Consider the following 15,026-nt stretch of genomic DNA (forward strand, 5'->3'; position numbering starts at 1 on the left):
AATCGAAAGCAAGAGGCTGGTAGAGGCTCTTTTTATGTTCTGAGCCTTTCTTGGGCAACACCTTTCAGGATTTCCATTACCCAGGGACAAGGTATCTTCCTAAGTCCTAGTTCTTGTGTGTTACATGGTCCATGATTTTAAATTCTTTGAGCATCTCAGAATTTGGCCTTATAGTAGTGATTCTCAATAGGTACCAGACCCTTTCTATTACTCCAAGAAATCAGCCTAATGATGCCTTTGACTTCTTCTAATAGCAATTCTTTGTATTCCAGCTATAGGGATACTGGCTGTACCCTACATTAAATTGCTAGATTATATTACCCTCTCCTTTTATTCGTTCAGTTTTAACAGCGTATCTATAACTACTGCATGGTATTAAGTGACTTCTGGCCTAAAAAGAAATCATCATTTTTCTTTTAAAGACAAGACTAAAATTATCTACTACTTGTAAGCTACAGTAAGGTTGCTACAATTGTCTTTTGTGTGGAGTTGCTGATCCATGGAAGCTTAAAAATGCAGGCACATGATAAACCCAACTAGAAACTGACATAGTGGTGCAAGCATTGGAATCATGATCTTTTACATTATCTATAGGAATACTTGAACTGTATATGGAATGTAGCCATGTGGGGGAACACACAGATACTGTTTTTAATTGTTGCTGCAGTAATGATGGTGTTAGTTACCAGAGATTAACTATTACTTCTTGTTATTACTCAAAAGTTTACTAAAATCATATGTGTATATATATGCCCCAGACTTTAAATTTCCAACACAAGATGGGGCCTTAAAATATATATATTAACACATTCTTTTCTATTCAGAGAGATGCCATGATCAAGAAGGTGGTTTTTCCAGGGTGAACCTCCTCCATTGCACTCTCAGTATGCTGACCACTGTGATTTTCCCAGATGCAGGAAATCCAACTGCATAATTTGTAAGGGGGGGAGACAATCCTCACAATTTCCTACATGTGTCTGTGTGTATAATAAAATATGTTTTGTATAATACTATATATTATATAGTATTACACACATATAATATAACTATATATTATTATAATATGATAATGTATCACATATATCATACATAATACAATCACATATAATTATATATAATATAGTTATGTACAATTCTATAATATAAATTGCATAGTATATATAATACAAAAGTCTTTTCTTTATCTTCAATACATAGTGAGTATAACTAAATCACAGTTTTAAAATAATCTAGTTGTTCTAGATGATATATTACAAGATAAGTTGAGAATATACCTTCTGTAAGCATGCTATTTGAGCATAAAGATATTGGCAGGAAAAAATATTGTCCTTGAGACTTGAAATAGAAGTGTATGGATGGTTGAAGAAGAATCTGAAACATGAGCTTTGCTGGCCAACGAAGTAAATATTCTTCCTTTGCTTGGCAACCTTATTATAGCCTTTCCCAAGGTGTTTGCTTATAAAAGGATAAAGAATAAGACTGTATTTTCCAATGAATACAATGACCCAAGAAGAGATTCATTAAAACATTAAAATATTTGCAATATTTCACTAATGTGCATAAGTTAACACAAATGACTGCCTAAGGGTTGATTAAAATGATACTGGACCAATGAGAACAGAATACAACATTATTCTCAGGACAAGTGTTTTATTCTGAGTGCACTTACTTAAAGCAGTGGAATTATAGTGTTTGTGCTACTATCAACACCTTGAAATGGCATTGATTTGTTGACTGATGACATTCTCTAACTCAATGAAGAGAAAGGAATCCAAAATCTTGGAAGATAGAAAATTTTGGATAGATTTATTATATATGACCTATCCTACTTGATATTTTTTTTCAAGAAGGCCCAGATGACCCTGGCAATAAAGTGTGCATTGGTCAGAGGAGAACTCACACTGCTGAAGAAGTCTTAGTGGCCTATGCAGGCTAGGGAGCTAGTCAGGTCTATCCCATTGACCTTAATAACTTTATTTCAATGAAAAATACAGGACACAAAGTATAACATCCAAATGCCAAAGCACTTTTATTTTGTACCACAGTACTTGGAATTGAACTCAGAACCTAGCACATACTAGCAAAACACTCTGCTACCTGTATTATTTGGAACAGTTGAAATTGCAACCTGTTTCAGGCCAGTATGAGTAGACAATAAAATAGGCAGAAAGAACAGCCATCAGAAATGATCCTCTGGTTTGGCAGGGACACTTGATATTATGGGCGTGAAATCTCTTCATCTCTTAATTAATCAAAGATCTTGTACTGAGGAAGTTGTAGGACTAAAATATGCTGTCATGGTTCACAAAATGGAAATGAAAACAATGTAACATGTAGAACTCTGGACTGTATTTGCCTGACAGTGTCTTCTGTTACCCGTTGCTACTTCCTTTGTCCATGGATAAAGAATTGAAATAGACTGGTAAAGCCTTGACATGGATTCCCTGGCCCATGGACTGAGACATTCCAGAAGTAAACCAAAAGCATACTCTCCAAGAAAGTGACAAGATTCCTATCAACAATAAAGCTTCCAAAATGCAGAGGTGAGGACTCTGCCAACTCCTAATGTCTTCAATCACAAAAAAGACAGATGAACAATTGGAAAGGGCTTCAGATTATGACACAATTAAATATGTAGTCACTCCAACCACAGTTATTATCTTTGCAAGTTCTTAGGTACAATCCACATGTGAGAAAGCCTGCAAACTTTGCCTTGTGTTGGTCAAGAAGAGCCACCATGGGAAAGTTTTCTTTTTTCCAAGAATTGTAAGTATTACCCACAATATCACTCTACACTATGAACATGCCAAGACCTTTTTTTATATTACCTATGTATTTTCAAGGACTTAAATTAACCCAGCTTTTCAAAAGACATAATGTTAGTGAATTACATAATAGCTTCCTAGTGCCTTAAATATGATTGGTGGCATTCTTTGGAGCAGTTGAGAAAAAACATTGGAAAGCCTATTCCTCAGTGGTTTGGAGTAAGAAAGTCAAGTGAGGTAGTACATTGATAATCTTCTGCTTCACCCAAGAAAAGAAATCTTAATTTAATAAATCTAGTCTTAGAGTGAGTAGAGGAAACCTCAAGCGAATGTATGTTCTTGACATGGACATAGCCCTGACAAGGATCAAGGCTTCAAACCCGTGGGAAAATTGGAAAAGTCTTTCCCCTTATGCATTCATTGGGTTCAAAAATGGTCATTTGCTTCCTCTCTTCTTCCCTGTTGTTTACAGCTGGAGACTGCTCACCTACAGAGACCTCCTATTGAGATGGGCTAAGGTTCCCCTCCAACCCCAGTGCTGTACACAGTAAACATGCTGATATTCCAGGTTATAGGGGTAGTCAGCACAGTTCCATCAATGTGTACAGCCCACCTGACTCTAGCTTTCCTTATGTGTGTCTGTCTTTTCTTCATGTTCTTGCCACCCTTAGTCCTGGACCAAGCTAACAGGACCCAGCATAGTTCATACATCTTACTGTTTTGTCTCTTTGGGGGATGGAAACAGGGCTTGTTTCTTCATTTTGAGGTAGAGAATGAGGGGAAAACACAGTTTACTGTATAAAAAACCTGGTCTCATACTCACAGCCCTTATCAATAAGCCTCCAAAGGGCCAGGATTATGGGCATACACCATTATGCCCATTGTTTTAAGAGTTGTTTGTTTATAATATCACTTTCTTACAAAATTGTGCCATCAGTATCATGGATCTTCAGTGTTTTAGTAGTTATTATGTGCTGACAGTGAATTAGTTTTTCATTACAGGTGTATTTTTATTTATTTTACAATTTTTATTTCAGAAAACTGAGGTATTCAGTATAAAATATTAAGCATTCTTTTAACTGTAAACATCAGTGTTTAATGTAACAATGTATGTTCATGTATTGGCTAAAGTTCTGTCTTGAATGATGGATATGACCCAATATTCATTTTCTTTGTCAGGTGTAAATCTCTATCCTGTTATTTTCAATTTTTTTAATTGTTTCTAATTTTTTTTAGAGCTGGTTAAGCTTTTTTGTAAATTTTTTTTATTGTGTGTTTTAATTTTATACATCAGCCATGGGTTCCCCTGTCTTCCTCCCTCCCGCCCCCACCCCCATCTTCACCCCAGCCCCTCCCCTCCATTCCCATGTCCTCCAGGACCAAGGCACCCCTGGGGATTCACTTAAACAGGAGTGCTCGAGAGGTCCCCAGAAATCCACAATGATATATCCTTTGTAGACCACTGGCAATGGTCGAGAGAAAGCCTGATCTGACCTAGTCTGGTGATCAGATGACTAAACACCCTAACAGCCATCTTGGAACTCTCATCCAATAACTGATGGAAGTGGATGCAGAGATCCTCAGCCAGGCCCCAGGTGGAGCTACAGGTTTTTTTATTTTTTTTTTATTTTTTTGGTTTTTTCAAGACAGGGTTTCTCTGTGTAGCTTTGTGCCTTTTCTGTAACTTGCTTTGGAGACCAGGCTGGTCTCGAACTCACAGAGATCCGCCTGCCTCTGCCTCCCGAGTGCTGGGATTAAAGGTGTGCGCCACCACCACCCAGCTATTTTCAAATTTTTTGTTACAAATTATTTGCTCTAGTCATTAGATAGTTATATAGAGTTCTATAAATTTATATAAAATATTTAGAAAATTTTTGAAAACTTTTTCTGAAAATTTTAGCTAAATGCTTTTATATTTATTGATATCATACCTAATATTATATATCTTTAAATAGTTATTTAAAGGACTTAAATTATTGAGGTTATTTACTTTATTTCTTTGTGACATTCTTGTGATCAGCATTGAAGCTTGTTTTGTGTATATTTGTGTGTGTGTATGATGTATGTATATGCGTGTATATGTGTTAGTCATTATATTTATAATTACAAATACTACAGAAATTCTGATTACCTATTTCTTTTCACAGTGATTACATATTTTGGGATAAGAATGAAATTATTTTCTATTTTATTTTCTTCTCTTAAATCCCTTATCTACTTCTTGATTTTGCCAATATTATCTACCTCAATAACATTTGTATTTATACTTTTTTTTTGAGACAGGGTCTGAATTGTGAAGCCTTGGCTGGGCCAGGAAACCACTATGTAAACCAGGCTGGCTATGAACTCACAGAGACTGGACTGCCTCTGCCTCTTGAATGCTGGGATTAAGATATGAGCCACCATGGCAGGCTACATTTGTAAGTTTTTTGTTAATTGTATTTTTTTCTTACAATATATTCTGATCAGTTTCCACTCCCCCAACTCTGCCCAAATCTTCCCAACCTCTCTACACACTGAATTCCATCCTTGCCTTTTCTCTCTTGCTTTAGAAAACAAACAGGTAAACAAAACAACAACAAAATGAATTCTAAAGAACAAACAGAAAAAAGATAAGAAATATAAGCAGACATACACATACACCATAATCCAAAATGCATAAAAACACAGAATTAGAGACTTATAAATAAAAGACAAGTAATAAATAATAAATAAATAAATAAACAAAAATAAATAAATAGATTAATTGATTAATTAAGTATCTAAAGAAATCTGAGACAAAAGTCTAGAAACACACTACTGAGCTTGCTTAGTGGTGGCCATCTGCTGGGCACAGGGCAGCCCTTCAGAGTGGTTTATATACCCAGTAACCCTCCACTGGGCAAAATGAATTTTTCCTTTGTGAGCAGTTGTCAATTGGAGATAGTATCTGGGCCAGAAATAGGGGCTCAATCCCAGTTGCCCTCTCAAGGCTGGAACGCTGGATGGCTTGAATCTGTGTAGGCCCTGTGTGTGCTGCCACAGTCTCTGTGAGTTCATATGTGCATCAGTCCTGTTGTATCTGGAAGACACTGTTTTCTTGGTGTCATCCATTTCCTTGGGCTCTAACCATCTTTCTGCCTCATCTTCTGCATAGCTCCCTGAGCACTGGGGTGTGATGGAGACATGCCCTTTAGGACTGAGTGTTCTAAAATCTCCTATCTCTGCAATGCCCAGTTATAGGTCTCTGTCTTAGTTCCCATCTACTGCAGGAGCAAGCTTCTCTGATGATGGCTGAGTGGACACTGATCTATGAGTATAGAAGATTGTCATTAGTAGTCATTTTATTGCTGTTTCTCCAATAAGAAACAATGGTATTTAGTTTCCCCCCAGGCACATGACCTATCTAGTTTTGAGTTCTTGGACACCCAAGCAATGTCAGGCATGGGTGGCATCTTGTGGAATGAAGTCTTAAATCTAATCAGATAGTGGTTGGTAACTTCTACAATGTTTGAACTACTGCTGCACTAGACTATCATGTAGGCAGGTCATATAAGTGGCAGGGTTGGTGGTTACCTTTCTTCTCTGGTAGTGTGTAAAGTACTTTTTAAATATATTAGTGTATTTTACCAGTATTGGAGGTTTCTTTGATTCTTTACTGATAGAGGCTCTGGTGATCCATGACCTTACATATTGTCATCTTTCCTTTATTTCTACTTTCCATTTGTTTTATTATTCCTATTATATCTAAATCTGACTTTCCTTATAGACACTGTATGTGTTTGAATCACAGTTTTATCTTTATGTATGTTTAGTGCTCTCCACAATGTTTTTGTCAAATTTTCTCCAGATAATCTCTTACTTTAAATTAATTTTCCAAACATTTCCTCAAGAGAGAATCATAGGAAAAATATTTCTTGACTTCTTGCATGTTCAAAATTGTTTATCTGAAGTCTCTGTAGATAGAGAACAACTTGATTGACTTATAAGTCCATGGCTAGCAATTTCTCCCCTTCAGTGTTTTGTGGCTCTTCTCCACTGCCTGATGCATTGGGGAGAACAGTGGACAAATGTACTTCCCTTCTAATAATTCCCTTGCTCTTTCTACACTATTGCCAAAATGATTCCCTCTTAGATGTTAAGTCAGTTACTAGGCTTGGTCACAGTGTTAATTATTCTAGGTCACTTATTTATAAAGTAGCCCTTTATAACCTGTAAGTTCAAGATTTTCTCTCTCTCTCTCTCTCTCTCTCTCTCTCTCTCTCTCTGAATATATATGTACACACATATGCAGTAGAGAAGAGACATAAAACACTTAAGGAAAAAAATTGTCAGCCGAGGACTTTTGATTTAACAAATTCAACCAAGTTGTCCTCTATTTACAAAGATTGTGTGTGTGTGTGTGTGTGTGTGTGTGTGTGTGTGTGTAGAGAGAGAGAGAGAGAAATTTTTCAGCTGTGTTCCATTTGTTTAATTTATTTTCAGATTCTGCCACTGTTCATTTGGATAATTGCTGCTTATTGTCTTTAATCCATTAAAATGCTTCCTTTAATTCTGCATTATTGTGCCTCTATTTGCTCACCTGTGTTTGAATGTTTTTACATGTAATTCTGTGTCTTTAATGTAAACCTATGTCCTCAGTTTATAAAAGATGAGACAGTGAAGACTGTGATTCTTTCTATAATATCATCCAGCAAGATGTACCAACTGGTAGTATAGTAGCACTGTCCTTATGGATAACCAACAGGTTTATGATTGGAATATAGGCCCACTCCATAAAGGAGCCAGCCAATACTGGGTACTATAAACCTGATCAAAACCCATAACTAGGGGAGTCATAAACCCCAAACAGGGAGCCTCTTGTTGCTTTGCTAAATGAACAGCCCTATAAACATTTCTGCTTAAATGCAGAGTGTGGTGGTTTGAGAGAAAATGGCCTTCAAAGGGAGTGGCACTATTAGGAGGTGTGGCTTTGTTGCAGTAGGTGTGGCCATGTTGGAGGAAGTGTGTCACTGTAGGAGTGAGCTCTGTGGTCTCCTTTGCTCAAGTTATGCCCAGTGACACAGTTCACTTCCTATTACCTGTGATCAAGATGTAGAACTCTTAGCTCCTTCTCTACCTGCATGGCACCATGTCCCACCATAATGATGATGGACTGAACCTCTGAACTGTGAGCCACCCTAATTAAATGTTTTCCTTTCTAAGAGTTGCCATGGTCATGGTGTCTCTTCACAGCAATAGAAACCCTAAGACACCTAGTTAAGTGATACTTTCAGCATGGGTCAGAGAAGGATCTGTTTGCAGTGGGTGATAGTTGATGCAGAAACTCCTAACTGCTCAAAGTGATGAGAACAAGTTTTCATCTTCAACCTAGTAAGGAATTTCATATCATAAGCTACAAAGGGATGCTTACCTGATGTAAAAGCTCAGCTTACACAACCTCATTCAACAGAAGTGAACAGACACAAAAAAGAGAAAAAGATCACTTTGTTTTAATGTTTTCTAAGAAACTATTATCACAGATTAATCCTAATTTTCAGATTAAATCTCAGCTTTTTGCTAGAGTACTTAGTAGTGTTTGAACACAGAATATAAGGTCACGAAGTCTCTTTTCCGACCTGTTTATGTCTTACTTTCTTCAGCCATTCTTTTGGCTCCTTCTATCCTTCACCCATGTTTTCCAGCTGGATGCTTCTGTTGGGGCTTATGGCAATTTAGAAAGAGCTATCTTAGCATCATGGTGCCAATAACTGAACCCAGGGCATCAGCTGTCCCCTCATTGTTGTGACAGTTACTGAGAACATTCCCATCTAGGCATTATGGTGTTAACAAGGAATACAATCATATCATTCTTCTTCCTGTCAACCTCATAAATGTGCTAGCTACAAGAAAGCACCAAGTCCATTTTCATAAATCCTCCACCACAGCTTGAACCTCTGTGCTTCTGTGTCTGTGGCCACAGTGAACTTGTTTTATTTTGCCCATGACCTCATGTCTTTGCACTGTCATCTGATCTTTGTCTTTCTTTCAGTGTTTTCACAGAGACACAGTCACACGGCGTTTCAAATGTCAATGATGACCAATTTCTAATTAAAAAAAATATTATATGCATCATTTCCATAAAGTCTCCAAGGATGGCACGAGATGATCATTTTTTTTTCTCATTCAAAAATTAGATAAATTTGAAATTGGGAGCATAAATAACTTTTTCCAATTTGAGTTTATTTAGCAGTTTTAAGACACAGAGTTCAGCTCATTGGTCACAATAGTCTCACTCAAATTAGGATGAATTAGGAAATTGCCAAATATTTTGTAGCCTCCTTTCTTTAATTTTTAAAATTTTAACTAAAATATAATTATAGCATTTCCTTCTTCCCTTTCCACCCTCCACCCCCTCTGTATACTCCCCATGCCTTACTCCCTCTCACCTTCATGGTCTCTCTTTCTCTGAATATTGTGTGTGAGTATGTGTGGTTATGTATGTGGGTGTGTGTGTTTTATGAACACAACCTGCTGAGTCTACTTCATATTGCTTATATGTATATGACACCAAAGTTGAACACTTAACAAAGATGGCACATTTTGAGAAAGACTAATTCTCTTTTCCTAAACAGTCACTTGTAGTTCTTTGTCTAGGGGTGTGATCCCATGAGATTTTCCCCTTCCGTGTTAGCATGTTTAGTTGTCATTGTTCAGGTCTTGTTAAGCATCCATATTACTTCAATTTCCTGGGTATTGCTTCCCTGAAATTTCTAGAAGACACAGTCTTACAGCGGATTTCCTGGTCCTCTGGCTCTTACAATCTTTCTGACATCTTTTCCATGATGTTTCCTGAGCCTTAGATGCAGGAGTTGTGTTATAGATGTTTCCATTGAGGCTACACACCTCATGGTCAGTTGTTCTCTCCATTTTAACCAGTTATGGTTTTCTGTAATGGTCTCCATCCACTGCAAAGAGAAACTTTCTTTGATGATGTTTGAGAGGTACACTAGTCTGTAAGTATAACAATAAGTTTTCGAATGTGGTTAGCAATTATGCTGGTCTACTAAGTGGAAGTATTAGTTTCTCCTCTCAGTATATCTATGACTGCACTAGCCACATATAGAAGGCTATGTTGATCTTAGAAGGCATGATTTTCCTCCTGTTAAGTGGGCTGGATGTTCAATTAGATGGTTGTCGTTTGCTACCAAGACATGAGAGCCACTGTTGTACCTTTAATGACACCTTGCCATTCCAGGTCATTGCTATGCTTAATAAGCATCACAGCTGCGTAGGACTATTAATTGTTTCTCTCCCATGGCAGCTGGCATAGCAACTTCTGGTCCAGTGAAAGCTAGACCTCAGGAAGATGGGTTTCAGCTCAGGCCCAGCTCAAATCTTCTGAGCCCTGTATCAGAGCTGTGTGGTATCTTCAACAATAGAGACTCACATTCTATATTAGCAATAGCCTGAATTGTTTGAAGAACTTCTTGGACTATGCTGACTAATAACTCAGACTATAAGTTTTTCTAGTCATGGCTTTTTGAGGGAGCATTGCCAGCCCAAGCGGTATAATCTCACTTACATACATATACAAGCACAAAGATTATATGTAATTTTACATAAACATAAAATAATATGATTCACTGAGACTGTTGAAGACATTCTTAGTGTTATTAGTTCCTCTCCCCTCCTGCTCCTTTATTGACCTCTCCACTTCCACAGTTGAAGCCCCCTCCCAGTTTGCCCTTTCAAATAACCTGTATGCTGATGCTTTTATGTGTTGTATGAAATAAAGTGGGTATTCTGAGTTACTGAAAGAAGGGTGGAGAAAATAGACACTGGGCTCCTAGGCTGTATTGAAAGACATATGAGACAGAAATAGTGTTGCTGAGAGTTGGTCACAGGGCAAGTCTGTACACATGAAACATTAAGAGTGACTTGTTCCATTTACAATAAATATGCATGTAATAAATATGTATGACTCAGTCAGGCACCATTATTGTAAGCAAATGTATGGTGGGGTATGGAAGGGATAGAGAGGCAGAGAAGTTCATGACCTGTGGAGAGAGGCAGATCTGAATAGTGAAGGTGGTGAAGAACAAGCTGATTTGGGTGGCCTACTTGCTACCTGGGGCCATGGTGATGTCCTAGGCTGATGCCAAGGAGCATGTCTAGGTCCATGGCCCTACTGTAGCTGTGGTCTGTGTTAATATCCATGGTTTCTGTTACCACCAAAGGCCATGAGGGTGCCCAGGGTCTAGGTCACCATATGTGGCCATGTTGGAGCCTGATAGCCATGCAAGGACCATCCCAATCTGAGTATCCTGGGAAGTCCCCAGGGCCATGGAGTCATCCATGCCAAGCTGTCGCTGCCAAGGACCAGGTCTAGGTCTATGGCTCCTCTACAGTCAGGCTCTATTTTGATATCCTTGGCTCTGGTTACCACCAAAAGGCAGTGTAGATGCTTTGGGTCTGGTCTAACACCTGAGGCTATGTTGGTGGCAGAGAATCATGCTGCCACCAGGGCCATGCAGATCAGGGTGGGCTGTGCTGCACATGGGTCCATGCTGATGTCTGAGCCAGAGCTATGACTGGGGGCCATGTCTTCTCTCAGCAGCTAGGGTCTATGTTGAAGGCCATGGCTCCTATTGTCATCCGGGCTGTGCAACTCCCAGCCACCTGGGATTACATTGGAGTTCGGGGAGCACACTGCTGCTGGACCCATGCCAATCTGAAAGGCTTACACTGCTACCCGTGGCCATGACAACATCTAGGCCCAAGCTGCTGCAGATGGCCACGGCAGCAGCGGGGGTCTGTGTTGGTGGTCATTGCCTATGTTGCCACAGGGACCCATGTGAACCATGTGTTGAACCATGTGTTGAAGTACAAGGGTCTTGATAAGTGGTTCCATGCCCCCACTAGCCCTGGGAAAGCTGCCTTCCACCTTACCAGAGAGCTGACCCTGTCCCTTGCAGGCCCTGGAATAATTTACCTTGATGACTCTGGCATAGGAAAGCTGGCCATGCCTCTAATAGGAGAGTTGGCCTCTAATAGGAGAGTTGGCCCCCACACTTAGAAAAGCTGGCCCTCCCCTCACCATGAGTGTGGGAGAGCTGGTTCCACTCCTTACCAGAGAGAGTGGTCCCAGAGGCCCAGACTGACTAACTCAGCTACCACCCAGGCAAGCACCCAGGACTTTGAATTGGCATGCCCCAATATCTATTCAATCTATGTATGATCTGCTAGAGTACATGAAAGGACTGGTCTTGCAGAACCATAGCTGCATGATTTCCATGACTTGTGGCAATATCAGGATATCCAAGAGGAGTTTCAGTAAGAGTTGAATATTGGTGTACTAGAAACCAGAAGCTGTGAATCTGACCAACCACACATTACACAATGAATATTTTCAAGTAAAGCTGCTTGGATGTGTATAGTGCATACACAGCAGCTCCCAATGCCACACAGATGAATTAAGAGGTGATGGAGGGGTGAGAAAGATGAAGGAGCAAAGTATTCTTTTGTTTCATAGAACTTTTAGGGAAAACTGATAGATAATTACATGTTCACATGGTTGGGCTTGCCTGGAGGACCGCCTAACTATTTCCGGTTCAGAATAGCCATCTCCGGGTCAAACATCTCGCATGACCGGGACTCTGTGGCTTTACGTGGTTGCGTAAAGCGTGCGTGCAGCCATGTAATCTACGCGCATGCGTGGAGTACCCACAGGAGTCCCTGTATGCATGCGCGGCCCAACCTTTAAAAAGCCAGCGCCATCTTGCATGAGCCCCCTCTCTCCTTATCTCCTCACCCACGTGTGTTTCACGCAGGCCTGTCACCTCTATCCTCTTTAATAAAATTCTCCCATGGTCTTGTCATGTTCGGGACGTGTTCCTAGCGCCTCATAAATACTAACATTGGTGCCGTGCGAAAATGGGTGCTTCCGGGCGCTCTGTGCCTGGAAACCTGGGAACCGTGACGGAAACTGCACTGCACACACTGGGAACTCTGCTCCGTTCGCGACAGATCACTCTCCATTAGCCTGGTCGCACAAATCCGCATACAACACCGCTACTGATTGGTGAGTTTTCCCCTTTTCTTTACTGGCTACCGCTGGCCCCCATTGCGGCCCGGATTTCCAGCCACTTCCCACGTCTGCAGCTTGAGATATTTCGCTAAGGGACCACCATCGTCAGGTGCGTCCTGGGGGTCGTGTGAAGCCAACATGTTCGCACCCAACGGGGTGGCTGACCGTGAAGGGCTCCCTGGGAGACCTTTCTTCACACGACAGGGCCCCCGCTTATCGGCTGATGAGCTGATAAGGCGGCTTGTGCCCGAGATCTGTCCAGACCTCCGGGAGGTCTTGGCTCTGCATCATGTTTATTTTTCGTTTTTGTGTCTCCGCTGCAGACATGGGAAATAAGGCTTCCAACTCAATCAGCCCTACTTAAAGATTCCTAAGCTTATCCATCTCTGTACTGAGAGATGGCCCAAGTATGCTTTAAAAAATAACAAAAAATCCCAATCTTTTATGGGAGTTATCTAATTCTGACCAGCGAACAGGCAAATGGAAAGAGTTGCTCTTTATCTTAGCTTTCTCTCTCTAAAAGCTCTAAAAAGGTAAGATTCTTCCGCCAACCAGCACTCACCTCCAGCTGGCCGCCGCGGGTGGTGGCCAGCCATGAGAAGTGCAGCTTTCCATTATTGATACCGCCACGATTTTTTACAGTGAGTCTGCTGTTCTAATGGCTGAAATCTGAGCTATATGTTTGCGACGGACAATCCCGGGGGTTGTCCAGGCTGTGCTGGCATTGGCAGGCACATTTTTGCTCGGAGCAAAAATGTGCTGGCATTGGCAGGCACATTTTTGCTCGGAGCAAAAATGGCATCTGGGGTCTACCGGGTGGACCCACGGCAGCACAGTCGCAGCTCCTCCCATCCCTTGACGAAAGGGGGGGGACTTGAGCTGATCTTAGATCTTACTTCATTCTCAGGACGCCTGAGTTGAAGTCTGATCCCGGTTTGTTATTTTAATTTTTTATTTTCCACTCAGTTACAGCCATGGGACAGAGGGCAGATACCACCCACTTACTTTGGTGGATGGGATGGGTACCAGTAAATCTGGCCGCTTAACAGCTTTGCGGTACCGGTAAACCTGACCACATAACTGTGTGGCAGGTACTTCAGCCAACAAACAGGAAAATAAGAGTTGCTTCATCTCCAAGCTTTCTGCTAAAGCTCTAAACCCTTTCCTTTCCCACTAAGGCATCTGCCACGTGTAACCTTTTCTGTCTGACTTTCACGCCGTTGGTGGGCGGACTCAAATGCATGGGCTTGGGCACTTTCTAAGACTTGCCCTAACTTACCTTAACTCCACCCACTCATTCTTACACTGCCTTGAGAACCACAGACTGGTCTAAAAGCAACTGAGATCTAAACAATTAAGTTTACAATAATCGGGATGGCTCCTAAGCCAAAAAAAATCAGTTTATAGCCTCAAGCAGGTCTTCCAAAGGATCGGTTTACAGTCTGCCTACTGGCAGATCTTCCAAAAGCTGTCCTTAAGCCACCAATCATCAGGAAAAATTCAGGACATAGAGTAAAATCCATCTCTTGTTCCCAGCTAAAAGTTAAGTATCTGGAGAACAAGGCTCCTGACCCCACGGGCAAAAAGAGTCATCTATGGCGTTTAAGGTGTGCCAGGAAAGAGAAGCCCGAAAACAAAATTGCCAAATGCTGGCACTCGCTGACTCCCGAAAGCTGTTGGGTCCCTGTTTTAAATTAAAAAGGCCATGGGCTAGCGAATGCCCTGCCCATCAACAGCCTTATCCTTGTGCAGCCTAGAAAGACAACCAGTCAGCTGACTGCCCCCAGGCACCAAGACACATGAGTACATCAAGCTAAGACCTCCAGCAAACCTAGGCTTGGCTACAGACACAGCAGGGAACCCAGAACTCAGCAGGGAAGCGATCAGTTTCATTCCTTCTGGACACCAGAGCCATTGACTCAGTCCTGGGAGTTTTAGGATGTCACTCCTTTCTATTGTCGGGAACAGAGGACAGCCTTATTTACTTCACCAGATTTAATTGTACTTTCAGAGTTACTTAATGAGAAAGATTTCCAACTAAGATAAGAGCTCATTGTCTCATTTCAAAGTTACCGCCTGTGTTTCTCATGTGCTTACAGACAGGGCCATGATCTTTGCCTTGTACCTAATTTAAAAAAATAAGTTCTCTTCCACTCTCAAGCTCCAGAGGACACCAGGATCCACTGCCTTGTCACCAATTCCAGAAGAATAAG

The 15,026-nt window shown here is 40.8% G+C and overlaps 1 pseudogene; it reads left to right on the forward strand.

The window, feature by feature from the left end:
- Nucleotides 1–809: 809 nt before the first annotated feature.
- On the forward strand, nucleotides 810–960 carry LOC118595963 (annotated as a pseudogene).
- Nucleotides 961–15,026: the final 14,066 nt, after the last annotated feature.

Source organism: Onychomys torridus, chromosome 14 (genome assembly GCF_903995425.1).
Source record: "Onychomys torridus chromosome 14, mOncTor1.1, whole genome shotgun sequence".
Classification (NCBI taxonomy): Eukaryota; Metazoa; Chordata; class Mammalia; order Rodentia; family Cricetidae; genus Onychomys; species Onychomys torridus.